This window comes from Canis lupus, chromosome 5 (genome assembly GCF_048164855.1).
Source record: "Canis lupus baileyi chromosome 5, mCanLup2.hap1, whole genome shotgun sequence".
NCBI lineage: Eukaryota > Metazoa > Chordata > Mammalia > Carnivora > Canidae > Canis > Canis lupus.
The window spans coordinates 56,769,143-56,787,092 of NC_132842.1; the positions used below are offsets into that span (position 1 = coordinate 56,769,143).

The window sequence follows — 17,950 nt, forward strand, 5'->3', positions numbered from 1 at the left end:
GGCCGGGCTCCTCCTAGTAGGAGCCCCGGTGGGGCATGAGGCCCTGGGGCACCGCACATGTCACACACCTGTGTCAGCAGCCCTGCGTTTTAGGTCACAACATCAAATCCAAGGAATGGCACATTCCTTCATTTCTCCAAAATAAAACTTTGCATCCATAAAATTTGGGTGTTTCCTCCCCCAAGCCTGGGAGCCTATGAGAAACCTGGACTTGTGTGGTGCTTCCCAATGGCAGGGTGGGAAGGGAGGCCGTGTCCTCGGGCCCGGACGGCTTTCCTCTTTGCCACTGCTCCTTTGGCTACGTGAAGCCACGCTGACCCAGCTCCTCACCATCTGTCTTCTGGGCACTCCTGGTGGCTCAGAGAGGCACCTACTACAGACGGGCGACCACCTGCTACCCACGCTCTGCCTCCCCTTCCCTGGCCCTCCTACCCCTGCCAGTCTGGGATTGCATAGAGCCCTTTCTCAGGGTCTAGCTGCTTCCACCTGGTTGAGGCATGGCCCTTGACCCTCTCCTCTGAGATGTTTCCAGATTAAGGCCCCTCAGAGAGTCTTCAGGAATACACTGCTGCCACCTTGCCCGAGGTGGGAAGAGGGGAAGCAGACGCCTACCTCCATGAGGCAAGTGTTTTATATTCTCACCCTGTTGGCTTCAGAAATGTTGTGATGAGATGTGGGCCTCCTAGCTTCTGAGTCTCCACGTCCCTTCACCCTTTGCATCCATAGAGGACTGAGGGCGCCCGATGGGAGGTGAGGAGGGGTGAGCGGGGGAGTAGATGCAGCGGGACGAGGGGGAGACCTTACTGAATTCTGAGTCCCTTGCTTCTGTTGCTCTGACCTTAATTTTCCCATTGGTAGGATGGGTGGTGGCGCCTGCCTCCCGGGACGGTGGGGATGAGGAGATTCAATGGAGCATGGACCAAGCCCCTCTCCACTGTTAGCTCTCTCTCCTCCCGTCTTCTAACCTCAAAGCAACCCCAAGCCAGAGGAAATCAAGGAGTTATATAGATTTGGAAAACTATCTCAAGGTGTTCAAAGCAACCTGTTGAGTGAAAAGGCAGAGGACAAACCAGCCTGCCTGATTCCATTCCTGTAACGCTGCACACATATCCATTTGCACCAGAAATGTTTGGAAGGATATTCATCAAAATGTTAATAGTGGTTTTCTTTGGGTGCTAGGACAGCAAGTGATTATTACCTTGTTATTCACTCGTGTATGAATTGTCTTAATTTTTTGCAATGAATATGTCTTTTTTTGGGGGGGGGGAAGACTTTCAAGTGTCACAACACAGCTATCTAGGATCAGAGGAGTTAGTCTAGAAGATTTCTAAAGGTGAATGCATGACATTGTCTACATGAAGTCCCAGGGCAAAGATATGAGCATAAAACGTAAGCTCCAAAAATTGCTGCCCTCAGTATGACCTTGTCCGGCCTCTTTGAGAATCGCTTGGCAATATCAAGCCATACCGACAATCGCTATCCTCTGTGAGCCAATAATTCCACTTCTTGCTGGGTCCCCTGCAGAAACTCTCACGCACGAGCACGAAGAGATACTGAAGGGGTATCGACCACAGCCTTGGAAGCAAGAGTGGAAACTAGAAAGAATGCAAACATCCGTGGTCTGAGTCCGTGTTGGCTGCTATAACAAAATTCCCTTAAACTTGGTGGCTTATGAACAGCAGACATTTGTTTCTTACAGTGAAAGCCAACAGGCCTAAGGTGGTGGCTCCGGCAGATTTGGGATCTGGTGAGAGAAGGCATTTCACAGTTTTTATTTTTTTATTTTATTTTTATTTTTTTTCATTTCACAGTTTAGTGGCTAAAACTAGTCACGTGTCCCTGCAAGGAGTCCTCTTAAATGAGAATGGAGTGAAGTGTGTCTTTATGTTGCCATTATTCTTTAAAAGGGGTCACATGGAGCTTTGTCTAAACATGGGAAATCAGATTCCCCGCATGTTTTCAATCATTTTAAAAAATGGGTCAGAAAAGATCTTGTAATGATTTCTGGGTGACTTCAGTAAGCACACTGCACTCAGAAGCAGCAAACTGCTTGCCTGAGACGCCATTTCACCGTCCCAGACAGTGGCACCGTGCACTTCTGAAACTCATGTGGCAGAGCCGAGCCACCGTGGGAAATGGGTCTGGCTCCAAGTGTCTAATGCTTTCTCATGAGCTTGTGTCACTGTTCCTTCCCCCTATTGCCAAAAAGTAAAAGTCCACCTCCGCCTGCCCGTCTACCTCTGCCTCTGCCTAATCGTGCAGATTCACTCTTGGCTTTGTTTTTCATCACTCATTTGCATATGTTCAATTGTCACTAAGACATTCTGCAAATATCTGCAAGGCATTTTGCCCTGGAGGTGCTGAAATCCCTTGTCTCACAAATGTCACCTTCTGGCCTCATGCTCTGAGCGCATCAGCAGGGAGCTCCCTGTCCTGGGCATGTGGGCACCGCTCAGGGGCACGGGTCAGGCCAGCAGAGGAGCCCCTATGGGGACACTGGTGGGGAGGAGGCATACTGGAGGTCACCCAGCCAGTGAGCCTCCCCGCCTAGAGCCACAGGTCACTGTCACACTTCAGACCCCAAGTTCCATGTCTGTCTGCAGAGCTACCACTGCAAACCCAGAGCTCCTCCTCCCTCTCCCCCAGGCCCCAAGGGGACATGATCCGCCCCGCTGGAATCTGCCCCTCCCTGGCCCACGTCCAGGCTCTGCTCTTTGCATCTGCCTCTCGGCACTTGCTTCTTGGCTAGTGTCCCAGGCTCCAGTTCCTCCCACACCCAGTGCCCTCTGCCCTGGGCCTGCGGGGACCCGGCTGACTTCCCTCAGAACGGCAGCAGCTCCCCCTCCAGGACAAAGCAGGAAACGCGGTGGGCCCTGAGCCTTCTCCAGTGGGATCCAGACACGCGTGCCCCCACTCTGCCCTGCACAGACCTTCAATTCAAGCACGCCGGGACCGCGGGATCCGGGCTCCCAAACCCCAGCCGGGGAGCTTTAAGATCCAGGCTCTGTCCCAAGCCCGAGGGGAGACTCTACCGGGGAGCACCCAGAGATCCGCATCTGTGTCCGCGTCTAACCGGAGAGTCCGATGGTCGACAAGATCGGGGAGTCGTCTCTCCCCGTTCCGAGGACACGCACCCTGCCCCCCACGAGGCCTCCCCACCCCGGCCTTTCCTCGTTCTGAGAAGTACACACGTTTAAGGAAACGGCCAGAGCCTCTGCGAGAACAGCGGGCTGCAAAAGTCTTTCAGAACAAAGAATTAAGTATCTTTATAATTATATCCAGGCCTATATTTAGGCCGTGGCTCACATGGCCTCTTGAACTTCAAATAAATACCTAGTTTGTTCCTTGTTTAAACAGGTGTGGCAATATCGGGGGATACTAGACTTATCCAGGCAGGAAGGCAGCTCCCACAGCTGTCAGAAAGCACGCTGCCCTTTCATTCCTCACAAGAGGAAAAGCTAATTATACTGTCATAGAGCAAAATAAATGTACGATTTCTAGCTCCGAGCTCACTGAACCACTCAGGGCAAGTTTTTTCTGGGCTGCTCCCGGGCAGGACTCCGGGCCCCGGCTTGGCCCCTGCCCCCGAGGCGGAGAAGCCAGGGGTGGGTGAGGCCTCCGTGGCCAGCAGGCTGCTCTCTTGCTGGAACACAAGGCATCCAGAGGGTTCTCCAGCCCCCGAGGCGACATGGAGGCAGTGGGGACCGCGACACCAAGCAGGCAAGGTGCCCAGCGGCCGCGGCCCTGCCTGGGCCCTGCTTGCCCTCGAGCTCGTGCAGGGCAACCTGGCAGGTGGCGTGGGGACAGAGCGGCCCCAACCTCTGCACCCTGGGACTTCTGAATACGCGGGCATCCCGCCCAGCGGCGCCCCCGGCACAGCCCCCACTTTGTCTGCAGCCCAAGGGCGCTTCCTAGGCAGCAGCTTGCTCACCGCCTGCACCGCAGCGCCGGCCCACCGACGGGGCTCCTGGCACGGCGGCCCCGGGACCCAGGGCAGTGCTTGCGAGCTCCTCCCGACGACGGGCACCGAACGGCCGGAGGCACCAGCCGGGACTTCTGTCCCTTTCTGTCCCGGCAGCAGGGCGGCGCGGGGCCCGCAGGGACGGCCCTGGGCCGGCCTGAGCCTCAGTGTGGCTGAGCGCCCACGGCACCCACTGCAGAAAGTTCTCGCTGGTGCATCAGTGGCCAAGCACCGACCCGACCTAGTGTCGGCGGCGAGGGAGTGACGGCCGACGGCTCAAGAAACGAGTGGAATAAGTCAATCAGAGAAGGACAAACATTGTATGGTCTCATTCATTTGGGGGATATAAAATTTGTGAAAGGAAATAAAGGGAAAGGAGAGAAAATGAGTGAAAATATCAGTGAGGGTGACGGAACATGAGAGACTCCTAACTCTGGGAAACGAACTAGGGGTGGGGGAAGGGGAAGTGGGCAGGGGGTGGGGGCGACTGGGTGACGGGCACTGAGGGGGGCACTTGGCGGGATGAGCACTGGGTGTGATGCTATGTGTTGGCAAATCGAACTCCAATAAAAATAAATAAATAAATAAATAAATAAATAAATAAATAAATAATAAAACGAGTGAACAGGGTGTTGTTGTGTTTTAATTCTTCACATTGTACCCAAGCGCTCCCGTCAAATCCAAGTCCCATAAACAGTTAAGGGAGAATACCGATTTCCTGTTGTCATTGTAACAAATTACCACAAACTTCGTGACTTAAAATCATGCAAATTTATTGTCCCACAGTTCTAGAAGTCAGAAGTCTGAACTGGGGCTCGCTGGGCTAAAATCAACATGTGGGCGGGTTGCATTTCTTCTGGAGGCTCTGGAGGAGGATCCATTCCCTTTCCTTCTCCATCTTCTAGAGGCTTCCTGCATTCTTTTGGTCTCTTTCTCCATCTTCGAAGCCAGCAGTCCAGCATCTCTCTGACTCTGCTGCTGCCGCCTCCTCCTTTCACTTATAAAGACACTTGTGATCCCACTGCCTCTCCCCCCCCTCCCCCGCCCCGGGCCATCTTCCCATCTCAGGACCAGGACCATCAGTGTAATCCCATCTGCAAAGTCCCTTTTGCCGGGTAAGGCTACACCTTCACGGGTTCTGTGGATGAGGAGGTAACTCCTGGAGGGCCACCATTCTGTCTACCACGCGGGGACAGCTTTGTCACTTCTAAGCTTTTTATCTTCCAAAAGTTTTCCTCCAGGCCGTGGCACCTGCTCCCACTTAGCTGGTAGCAAATGCTGGCAGAAAGCTAAAAACATCATTGAACAAATTAGCATCACCAGAACTTTCGGAAACTGCCAGTCAGGAACTTCAAGTTTCCTCCATGTGTGTCTGTGCATCTGTTTACCCCTGGTCGACATTTCATAGCACAGGGCACGGCACCGGCATGGTTTTTGCCCGTGAAATTGTTTCTAGAACATTTGAGGGGACTAATCAGTGACGTGGGGCCCTGCAGAGATGACCTTGACAAGTCTGAGGACATCCCCCCGCGCCCCCACCCAGGGGCTGCCAGACTTAGGACTTTACAAGACGGCTCTTGCCCTGACAGTGGACCACTGGCAACCCCTACCCCCGCCCCCCTGTATTTCTGCCCCAGGAAGGAGAGGACTGAATAGGCAGCAGGCTCTTCTGTTCTTCAACTGACTCGACTTAAATCTGGAGTTTGCACAGGAAACTGGAACTCAGTGGGAGGTCTGAGAGGGTGGAGGATGGGGGTGCTTCCAGGCAGGCTTTCAAAACACAAAACAGGTGGTTTTCAGCGGTGCTGGCTGGCTGGGGAGAGGTGGGGAGGGGAGGGGTGGGTACCAAGTAGGCAGGTCTGGATGGGTGCGGCAGGGCCTGCTGCCTGGGCTGGCTGCCTGGGAACGGAGAGTGACAGGTGAGGGCCCCAACTTCCCGCCTGCCACTCCGGAAAATCCCGGGGCTGCCAAAAGGCGCAGGGAGGGATCTCGACTCTGCACTGGGACATGCTCCGAAGTGGGAGTCCAGCCAAGTTGGAGGCCCCTGAAGACGACCAGGGAGCAGAGTGGCAGGAACTCCCTCCTCGGATGAATCAGCAGTGATGTGGGCGACAAGGAATCCGAAGCCGTGAGCCCAGCCAGAGCCAGCCAGCATCAGCCAAGTCTGACAGGCTTTAATTAATTTAGGGTAAGAAATCTGCGCTTTGTAAACCTGCCAGATGTCTATGCTTTTGTGTATTTTGATTTCTTGTTTGTTTTTCTTTTTTGTTGTTGTCGATGATGTTGTTTTAGTAAAATTCTAAATAAGAAGAGGGTCACAGAGTCCTTGTCCTTTTCCTGGGAAGGCCCAGCTGGAGAATCAAGGACTCCCTGTGCAGCTGAGGCCCCTGGTGAGGTGAATCGTAGGAATGTGACCTATCTCAACTCCAGCGGTGGCTGCTCCTGAGTCTCCTGGGAAGTCTTTAATTATCTCTTGAGCACATTGTGCAAATGAGAAGAATGGTGATTTTAGTGGCCTGTTAGGCACAGGGAGCATAAGGGCAGACCCCTGAAAGCACACCTTCGCCACATCCCGTCTGGAGCATCCAGAAGGCCGGGTGACCATGCTTTTTTAAGTAGCTTGGCAGATGATGCAAAATGCCTCCTGGCTCCCGAAAGGCCCTTAGCTGCCCATTTTCTCTTTACCCTCTCTAGCCCTAACCAAACAAAAAATAAATAAAAGTCTACAGTCTTTGCAACAGACCTGCCTGACATCAATTAACACTAACCTCTGGCAAGTGGCAATCCTCACAGAAGCCCCAAGATGTTTTCAACACGAGGATTTTAATGTGTTCTCTAACGTATGAGTAAAGTATGAGTGTGCTAATGGCCATTTTCCTGACAAGGCGACCGACCAGGCTTGATACTAAATGGTGACACTAGTTAAGCGATCCTGTGAGAAAGGGATAAATCTGTGCACAGCATAAGGTCCAAGGGCCCCAATTCCCTGCACGATCCGTTAGACATCTGAAATCTCTCTTTCAAGCATGCAGCACATGGGTGTCCCAGGCCTGGCAACAGACTCCGTGTCCCGGAGCTCTCATTCCAAGCGATCGTCCGGGGAACGTCTCCACTGTTCCCACTCAAGGGGGGCAGGGGGAGTGGCAGCAGAGAGAAGGGCGGGTAATTTATCCAGGAGCTGGAAGCTGAGAAGCAGATTTGGTGAGCAAATACTTCAAAGCTCAGTAGACAAGTCCCATAAAACACAGACCCTCTGCAGCAACCAGGGAGTGATTTAAATCCACTTGGAATTTCTAGGAGGAAGGGGTAAGACTTACCAACTCTGCTCGGAGCCTCATGAATAATTTCACCTGACACAGGACGCTGAACCAGCACGGAGCTGGGCTGTATGAAGGAAAAGCAGGCTTCCGGCTAAGCTTTGTTACTCAGGTCTTACTCCTTGGACGAGGACCGGGTGGTAAGGGAAGCCCCGGCATGAAGTTCAGCATTCTTAGGCGCATTACTGTCCCCTGGAGAAACCTTGGATGGGACACAGCAGCACGGCTGGGGAGGAAGGACTGCGAAGGCGGGGGCTGCAAGGTACCCGCAGGCGCCCCCCCCCATGCTGCACACCCCCCCATCCACACTGCACCCCCAGGTCCACACTGCACCCCCCCCCGTCCACACTGCACCCCCAGGTCCACACTGCACCCCCTGTCCACACTGCACCCCCCCATCCACACTGCACCCCCAGGTCCACACTGTACCCCCTGTCCACACTGCACACCCCCACGTCCACACTGCACACCCCATGTCCACACTGCACACACACTCCTTCCACACTGCACACCCCCACGTCCACACTGCACCCCCACGTCCACATTGCACCTCCTGTCCACACTGCACACCCCCTGTCCACACTGCACACTCCCTGTCCACATTGCACACCCCCGTCCATACTACACACCCCCTGTCCACACTGCACACCCCCCCTCCACACTGCACACCCCACCTCCACCCTGCACACCCCTCCACTCTGCACACCCGCTGCCCCGCCCTCCGCGGCTCCCCGTTACTGTCCGGGGCGGCCTCCTGGCCGGTGACCGGCTGTCCCCGCGGTCCTCAGCACTCCTAGCCGGGCGGGGGCGGAGCGGAGCGGCCTGGATGCCTCCAAGGTCCCAGGGGTGGCTCGGGCAGCGGGAACCCTCTGTTCCTTCCTCGAGCGCGAGCATGACGGATCCCTGCGACCCGGGTGCCCGGGGTCCAGGGGGCGCCCCGACCCGGGGTGGGGGTGGGGGTGTTGCTGCTCCCCCCGACAGCCGCGGGGGGCAGGAAAGGAGGCCCGGGGTGGCCCGCGAGGAGCCGGCGGGGCGCGGGGGGGGGGGGGGCGGTCGGGGGAGGGTCTGGGGGAGGGCGCGGGGAGCCCCGGAGCGCAGGCGGGCAGGGGGGCAGGGCCCCCAAGGGCATCAGCCGTGCTCCCCTTTCCCAGGCCCACCGCCTGGCCCAGCTCGGCCTGCAGATGCGGCCCTGCAGGCGCTGGAGCCTAGTCCTGAGCACTGTGGCTCAGGGTTTAAATGCAGGAGCCAGCTTTTAACATCACCTCGACCGAACCAGTGCTTGTTCTGTGTTCTCCAACCGTAGCTCCTCCATGCCAGCTCTTCTATGTCCCAGCACGACTTCCACATATCCCCATCATTCCACCCCAGGACGCATCAGTAAACTGCTCTCTTCCCTTCATCAAATCATCTCCCCTTCTCTTCTTCCCGCTTCCAAATTTAATTCTGGACGCATCTGAACCAAAACTCCCCAAAAGTTCTTCTAGGCTACAGAGCCCGACACAAATGGAAATGGCCCAGGAAAGGGGGACGAGGATGAGGCTGTGAAAAGTCAAACTGCACTTCTATAGTGGGTTGTTTTTTTTATATACATCATAGACATTAAATTGCTTCATAAGATATTTCATCTGTTAAAAAAAAACTATTCTACAGTGACTCGTGCTAATTTGTTTCACTGATGATATTTGAGATTTCAAATAATCTTTGCAGACCATGTACAATTTTTATATTAATTAAAACTATGGGGGGTGGTAGGGGCACCTGGGTGGCTCAGTCCGCTGAGGGGCTGACCTTGGCTCAGGCCGTGGTCTCAGGGTCCTGGGATGGAGCCCCTCCTCGGGCTCTGCATTCAGTGGGGAGTCTGCTTATCTCCCTCCCCCCCCCACCTGCTCATGCTTTCTCAAATAAATACATAAAATCCTAAAAAACAATCTAAACCCAGGTTCAAAAGGATTGTGAGCCATTGCTCTCATGACCTTAATAAACCGTTAGAAAAACCAGAAAGCTCCAAGAGGGGGAAACCAATGAGATGTTAGCCAGGGGGACTAACAAAGTGGTCCTAAAAACAAAGTCTTGGTCTTCCTCTTCCTTTCCTCATCCTGTTAGCAAATTGTGTTCAAGTGAGGAGAGAGCACTTGGGTTAGTCTGCTGCCGGGTCTTTCCTACTATGAGCCAGGAAACCCGGCTCCTGATTAAAGCTTGGTCTTTGTTCACCCTGGGTGAACACACACGCTGGTCACACTGGGCAGAGAGCGTGATCTGAGTGTGGCAGCACCAAATAGGACGGCCCTAGTCCTTCTGGAAACCGCAGCCCAGTCCTCCCAAGGCCTGGGTCTGCCGGCTGCTCCTTCATGCTAGGTCTCCAGTGCCTTCCAGTTGCTCAGTGTCTGCTTTTCTAGCTTGGCGGTGGCCCAAGCTCATGGTTTTTCGGTTTCCTTTCTCCTGGCTACTCTTCCGTTCTTCGTTTGGCTGAGTCATTAGCATCTCCATCGGAGGGTGGGCAGAAGAACGGGGAGCTTGGAACTCCACTCAGCTCTTCTTAATGTTCTCTCTAGTGCTGGGCTTGGTGGGAAAACAGCCACGCTGTTGGCTAAAATGAGATTTTGGGATTATCTGTGGATTTAATCTGGTCTTCTCACATCTACCATTTCCACAAATAATTAGAGATTACTAGATACATTCAGAATGTTGCATTAGCCTTAAAGAATTTGGAGAAAATCTAAATAGGCTTAAATACCATCTTGGAATCCAGAATGTTAAGCTCTATGCTCCAGATAATTAACATTTTTATGGACTTTCCCCCCTGCCCCCAGGACCCCGAGGCTAAAATCACTACTAGGTAACAATTTACTGAACACATTTTAAATATATTTTGCAGGAAGGGTGAGCAGAGTAGAGAAGCAGTAAGTGTACTATTGTTGCATGAAGAGAGAATAGGCCAGGCAGTATTGGCCTTTTGAAACATCTCTATCATCCGAACATATATTCTGATGTGGGAAGTTTGAGAGGATTTTTGTTATTAACATTTGTGGGAGATGGACAAGTGGAGGAGGATTTGCAGAGCCATGCCCTCTCTGTGAGCATGAGAACACCCTGGACACAGAGTGTCCCTCCGGAGCAGGGGATGATGCTTCCCCCATGCTCAGAGGGCTCCTTCGGGAGGGCAGGAGTACAGGCAATGGCATTCTCTTGGTTTTTCTTCTCCCAGTGGGAGACCTACATTAGCACTGACATGCAAATGGCATCCTATTATTGCAGGATAGTGGAGAATATGGCAATAATAGTATGTTGTGCTTCCAAGTGTTTGACAGTTTTCAAAGCAATCTTGTATTTGTTCTATTATTTGATCTTCATCACTGTGAGGTAAGGGCAGGTATAATTATCTCCATTTCTTTATGATGAGGGACTTAGCCACATCAGAAAGCTCCTAAAGAGCAGAGCAGAATTAGAATCCAGCCTTTCTGACATGTCTCTGTGATGGACCTTTAAAGGTCTGTACTAAAACATCCTAGTTTCCTATGTGACTGCATGAACACGCCTGCTGTATGTTCATTAAATGCACTGTACTCAAGCATTCACATTTTACACTGATTTAATTATACAAACTATACTCATGAAAAAATTGTGACATTCTAACACTCTTGTCTCCTTTGGCTTACCACTATTGCAACTCTGCCCTTTAGTTGTATTTCTCCTCTTTAATAAACAGGGAGGTGTTAATCTAGCCATGGGCAACAATTTCCCAAAGTCACTTAATTTGAATTATAAAATATCACCCAGTATTCACTTTCTCCCTTGGCTCTTCTTTTCTGTTACTGGAATCTGAATGCATACTAAGATATTCCCCAAAGGAATGGGTCAAGATCTCACCTTGCCAGAAACAAAAAAACAAGTAAAACAACTCCAGCACGAATAAAATATTTCATATGCATAATGACGATGAATTTTACATCCATAGATGTTTTTAGAAAGATTAATAAAAAACTCTCTGACATACCCACATGGCGATAGTCCGATTCATGCTCAAAAAAGCACTTCAGCTTTTTCCATCAACACCATTCATATTTTAGAAGAGTGACTTTGCAGGGGCCTCCCCAAAGAATTTCCTTAAACCTCTGCCAACCTGTGGGGAGAAGGAGTGAAGATATTACATAAATATCTGCATCGAGTTCTTGGATAGAGTTGCACAATGGCCATATATGGTGAAAGGTAGATTTTCCCTTGTGACTCTGCTCTTGGAGTATGTTAAATGCATATGTCTCCATTTCTGCTCTCAAGAAGCTGGTGCACAGATGTTTAGTATTGGGGTGGTAGAAACGCTGCTGTCTACAGTTTACATGATGTCTAATAGGTCTCTAGAATGTGCTTAAAAGGCAGTGTTCAGAATTAGGCCTCTAACCTTCTTTGACGTAATTGTCTTTCTTTGGAGGCACATCTTGACGGAAAGGATGAAGATTTAGAAAGGGAATTAATTTTCTCCACCAGGCTTACTATTTTCCTTCTGTACTCTATAGTAATCCTTTAAACTCAAAAAAAATTCAGCTAATTATGGATTTCTACCTGAATAATGTTGCCATTTGAGGGCTGCATGTCAGTGTTTCTGGTTTCTGACTCCCTGTCAGGCCAATTCTGGCTGATTTCACTCATGTGCTGCTGCTTTTTATAATCTGAACATTATTTCCACTCAAATGTTTCCAGCTTTGCAGAAAACCTAAAAATTTGAAAGAGGGAAAAAAACCCTCTCATAACTATTACTTGGATAATTATCATTTGGAGTTATTCTGATTTTTTTCTGCAAAAAGGATATTATGGGAAGAACATTTGAAAAAAGTGAAAGGTCTTAGTTTGAAAGCTAAAATTTACATTTTAAAAATAGAGCTTAGGCCGTCTCTCTGATAATTAAAATATGATTTCCCCTCTATTTTCTATGCTCAATGAACTCAACTGTTACATTTTGAAGTGTACAACATTGAGCCGGGCATTATACAAAGATGTTAAAAAGCTTTGAGGGGATTTTTAAAGATCCAGTTTCCTAGTACGTAAAATGGGCCCTGGAAAGACTTCCTGGTGTTTAATATGTTTTTTCCCTATCTTCTAAATGCAATAATCTCTAACCGCCACTTGATCATTAGAGATTTATATTCACTATAATTTATGTCAACTTATATCTGGGATTCCTTTTTTTTTTTTTTTTTCCTACAACGTTTGGCAGCAAACTGCTGGTGGAAACTAGAATGTTTCACATTAGCAGCCCTCTTAAATTATTTCTATGAAATAATTTACTGTGGATTACAAATTCTTATATGGCATTTCAAGTTAATGATTAGACAGAGAGATATATCAAAAATATGATTAGTCACACATGTACCTGACTTGCATGGTTTTAACTCTATGTGTGTTTCACAAGAATTGTTTTTCAAAAAGATACTTCAGGGCTTATATATTTTTCCAAGTGAAGCCAACATATTTTCAAAGGAAAAGAAAAAGAGATATACACGTCCTTATAAACTATCTCCTCTAATTAAATGTCTACACAATTATTTTCTGTTCAGATGGCCACTGACAGCATAGGTACTGTTGCGTACTCTGAAACTACAGGAACACACAGTGGTGAACACTTCTCGCAGCATGACTTAAAGTCAAGATGTAAAAGTTCTAAGAAAACGTGAGACTTTTAATGAAAATTGTAATGTCTCTCCTCTAGTGCAAGGAACTAGTCGAAGTGCTGTAGCCTACCCCCACCAGAACACAAAATGAAACGAAAGAAAGAAACCGGGAGCTCCTCATTCAAAACTCAGAAAGAGCGACTTCCTAACTCATTTTCACTTCTCTACATAATTCTTGTTAAAGCTTTTAGAGATTTCTTTGTTCAATTTCTTTGTTCACCCAGGAAAGGAAGACTTAGGAGGGTGGCCCTGAGAATTGGGTTAAAATTCTATTTGCATGGAAGGAGCTCCCAGAGCACCTCTTTTGCATCTCAGACGGATATTTCTTTTTCTCTTCCCTTCCTCTTTTTTCCTATTTAACAGTGGTTCTCTTGACTCAACTATTTATGATTCATTTCGTGAAAGTCTAGGTTTTCTCTGAGGGTACTATAATGTCCTACAGTGGTTTTAGAGACTAGCAGCAACAAGGAACTATTTTCTTTGGGGCTGTAAAAATAAAGTCATTGTTAATAGCTTACAACCTGCAATAAACTATTTAAAAAGGAATTTATGACGGCTGGTTATTATCCTCCTGAAATAATGTTGTTGCAAGTCTGTCCTTGTCTGTCATCTGCAGGAATCACGTGCTGGATCTCAAACAAAGGGTGGGTCTGGATCCACACAGAGGCTCATGGCAAATTACCCCGGGATGGCCTGGCCTGATAGTCCCTTATGCCCTTCGTCACCTTTTCAAAGCCAGAGAATAATAGCCACATGTGTATTTTATCCTGATTGCACTAAAAGGCACCTGTTTGTGAGGCTGAGTTTGCCCTGGGAATTAGAAAAATATTTGCATGGCTGGTAATAGCAAATGATGTGGGAGTGCCTCGGGGACACTGGGGCAGCAGCAGGCGAGGCTTTAGAAAGACAAGTGGATGCGTCCTGCACACACTGGAAACTACACCTCAACTCTTTTCCTTCTTTTTAACGTTAATTTAAGTCCCGAGAAGAACTGCTTCTTCCTCTACTAGCACTTTCTTTTGCTAAAGCTAGGTCTACCTGGCAAGCTCCTTGTGAGTCCTCTTTGGGATCCACAAGGAAGAGACGAAGAGAGAGCATCCTATCAGGCAACCCAGCCCAGCCGACCAGCCGAGTGGGGTGGGGGTGTGGGGAGCTGGAGGAAGGAGCATGATTATTCACTGGAGGCCCGATTAGTCTAAGGTTCAGGAACGGGAACGGAACGGGATTGTGATGTTGCACAATCACCAAAGGTGGAGGGTCTGCCTCGGAGAGAGGGCCACGAGAATGAAGAATAACAAGATCATGGGTGGCTGGGGAAGGACTGAGACGGTCTAGGAGGTGGAGGAGGAGGAGGAGGCCTGAAGAGGAGGCAAAGGCCTGCAAACAGTTTGATTGGTTTCTAAGAGCTGAAGATATAAAATCCCAGGTACTAAACTTTTATAATATAAATCACCATTGCCTGAAGAAAGTAATAGAATTTCACTGGTAAAGTACTAGCTTTCTTTATGAAAAAAAAAAAAATTATGTTGTGCCTGCAAATGTGAAAAAAAAAAATAAAGCTCTCCAAGAGCTGGGTGAATGTTGCTTAATACTGAATGCTGAAGCACAGAAAACTGGTTTTTAAATGAGAATAAAAATGAAAAAAAACCAAGAACCATCCTTCTTAGATCTTCATTTAAATATGCATACTCTAAAATACTGTGCTGTTCATTACTTGTTTCAGAAAGTTATCAGAAGCATCTGTTCAGTATATTTTGAAAGCCAACTTGCTTAGTTCTGTGAAGAAATGTCTGGGTTATTGCCTATGGAAAACAGAACAGCACACACACGATTTTAATCCTGTTATTTTGAAAACTTGGAAAAGCTTTGGTATCATCTGAAATGGCTGGTTTTCTTATTTTGTGTACTTAGATGAACATTAACAGTTTTTAGGAAAAAATGATGTAGATTTAGAAAACTGAAAATAAAAAACTAGAATTGAAATAATCACTTAATAAAAAGCTCTGATTTGTACTTGTCTCAATATAAGGGACATCACATCACCATTCCCTCATGGGATTAAAATTAGTCTCTAAAGGAAAATCTAAAATCCATGAAAGTAGTGTTATAAAAAATTGGAAATTAAAGACCTAATAGAAATAAACATAATAAAACAATACATGTCATCTGCCAAAGTAATACTAATTAATGCTATCAACCTGTTCAGCTTTCTTATACAAAATTTCAGAGCAGCCACTATCCACTAATATTTATGGAATGATGGCCTGAGAAGCAGTCCCTTGTCCTTCACTTAATCAACCAATGAAGCCAAAGCTGGAATATTTTCAACACCCTCCATCAAGGATTACCTTTAAGTGATTGAAACTGTCAATGAGAGCCTTTTGAAAGACTATCTACTTTTAGTCAAAATGCTACTAGAGGAATCATCCCTCTTTGAAGTGCTATGTATTAATTATATCCGCAATCATGCTGTCAAAATAAAATGCATTTAAGACACACAAAGAGAAGGGCTCCTGGGTGGCTCAGTCGGTTAAGCATCTGCCTTGAGCTCAGGTCACAATCCCAGGGGTCCTGGGATCAAGCCTCACATCAGACTCCCAGCTCAGGGAGGAGCCTGCTTCTCCCTCTCCCACTCTTGTTGCTCATGCTCTGTCTCTCTCAAATGAATAAATAAAAGCTTTTAAAAAAAAGGCACAGGAAGAGAATTTCTTGATTAAATATAGAAGAAAAACAGAAGATGGTGTTCATTTTGTACCACACTCTTATTCCATGATTATCTGTAAAGAGCTGGAGTAAAAGAGACTCAGATGAGTGGCCGTCTGGTCAAAAGATGGAAACTGATATGTTTAGCCATTGAAAATTTATAAGATCTTGTCACTGTTCTGGAAAAATAAAATCCAATAAAAAATACAGTTTTCTAAAATGTTTTTCTAATTATCACCTTGGCTCTCTGTGGTTCTGCAAATACAAATAAATAGAAAGCTAAGTTCTTCATTTCTTCCCAACTCCCAGCTTGGCTACAAAACTCCTAAATGAAAACACAGTTTTCTGGTGTTGTCAAAGTCAGGCGTGGTGAAGAACAGGGATGTAAGGATTCCAGGGAGGCTGGGGAGGAGCGCAGGGGACAGAAGGAGCCATCAGGGGCGCACTGGAGCACGCTCCTTTGTTGCTCCACTTGCCACACTCTTCACTATTTCGGAGAAGTGGAGCTGCTAATGTTGGTTCGACACAGCAACACAGCGAGAAGCACTGAGCTTGGCTATCGCCAGCGTCACCAATGCTCCTTGGTAGCAAGAAAACGCTGAAGTGAGCAGTTGTTGAATCATAAAATATTAGAGCTGGAGAGCACATTAAAGTGGTCTGAGTACCGTTTCCAGCGATGTAGGGGTGAAAATGGAACTGAAGTGACTCTTGACTCTCAATCCACAGTTGTTTAGAAAGGAAATATCACAAATTGTTCTAGCCAAAGATTATAGATTTTAACACATTTTGTAAGATCTACACCTAAATATTTCATGGTTTTCTGTATCATAAATTAGAGTGCAACTCCCTAGAGTCCCAAATTAAGCATGGAGCGCTCGTGGCACTCTGAGCCACAGAGACCAGTGTTGTCCAATACAATCACAATGGGAGGCACACACGCCATTTAAAACTTTATGGTACCTACACTGCTTTTAAAAAAAAAAAAAAAGAGAGAGAGAGCGAGCACTGGTGGTGGTGAGGGGGCGGGCAGATGGAGAGGGAGAGAGACTCCTCAGCAGGCCCCACGCCCAGCATGGAGCCTTATGTGGGATCAATCTCAGGGTCGTGAGGATCATGACCTGAGCCAAAATCAAAAGTCAGATGCTCAACTGATGAAGCCACTCAGGCGCTCCCTGGTAGCCATTGTCAAAAGTAAAAAAAAAAAAACTGACATTAATATTTATAATTGTGTATTGGCTATTTATTGCTGTGTAACAAATTACCCCCAAACCTTGCCTGACCCACACATTTATTATCTTATAGTTGCTGTGGATGTGTGGTTTAGCTGGATCATTTCTGGCTCAGGGCTTCTCCTCGGTTTGCAGTCAAGCTCTTGGCTGGTCTACACTGACTGAGGCAGGAGAGTCGCTTCCAAAAAGTGTTACTCACATGGCTGACACTTGGTGCTGGCTGTTGGCTGGTGTGCCTCTGTTCTCCACATGACTCCTCTCCTCCGGGGCCTCGCATCCGCATATGGCATCCTCAGCATGACAGTCTGTCCTTCACTGGGGACAGGGCTCTAAAAGAGAGGAGAGGAGGCAAGCTAATGTGGGGGAGAAGGAGCACCCAAGACGGAGCTGCATTTTGTAGATTTTGTAATCTAATCTCAGAAGTTCTAGTCTATCACTCCTGCCATATTTTTTTGGTTAGAACTGACCTAGTGAGTCCAGCCTACATTCTCTGGGAGGGAATTACACATATGGGTGATTGAGAGTCATCTTAAAGATAGTGTACCACAAATCTATTTTAATTACACCAATATACCTAAAGCATTATTTATAATATTGCTGTATAATTAACATACAAACTATTGAGATATCTTATATTTTTTCATAAAAAGCCTTCAAAATCTAGCATGTATCTTATACTTACACTACATATCAATTGGACTGTGGCTCGTGGATACAAGAGCACAGCACGTGTCCAGATCTCTGTAGCCACCTAAAGACCCAAAGACCCTAACAAAGGGCTTCTTCACCAGGAACTGAAAAATATATGTGATTTATCATATCTGTATCGAGTACTTATCATGTTCCAGGTGTGGTGCTAAGTATAGGGAACCCCAAATCAGTAAATCATCGTGCCTGCCCTAAGGGAACTCAGCCAGGCAGATGAGAAGCTAAATACTAAATACTCATCAACCATTCTGGGTCCACTTTAGGGAGCTCTAACCTGTGATGGGTCTTAGAATGAAGCAGAACTCGGTCTCTCTCCATTCCTTGTGAAGGTGGATGACGCTGAGTCTTTCTGGGCCAGCAAAAACTTCT

The 17,950-nt window shown here is 47.9% G+C and overlaps 1 long non-coding RNA gene across 1 annotated transcript; it reads right to left on the reverse strand.

The window, feature by feature from the left end:
• Nucleotides 1-8,525: 8,525 nt before the first annotated feature.
• On the reverse strand, nt 8,526-17,197 carry LOC140632994 (uncharacterized). The gene is made up of 3 exons (XR_012030626.1): nt 17,073-17,197; nt 11,273-11,398; nt 8,526-9,865 (listed from the first exon to the last, which is right to left on the reverse strand). It is a non-coding gene; the product is annotated as an uncharacterized lncRNA (long non-coding RNA).
• Nucleotides 17,198-17,950: the final 753 nt, after the last annotated feature.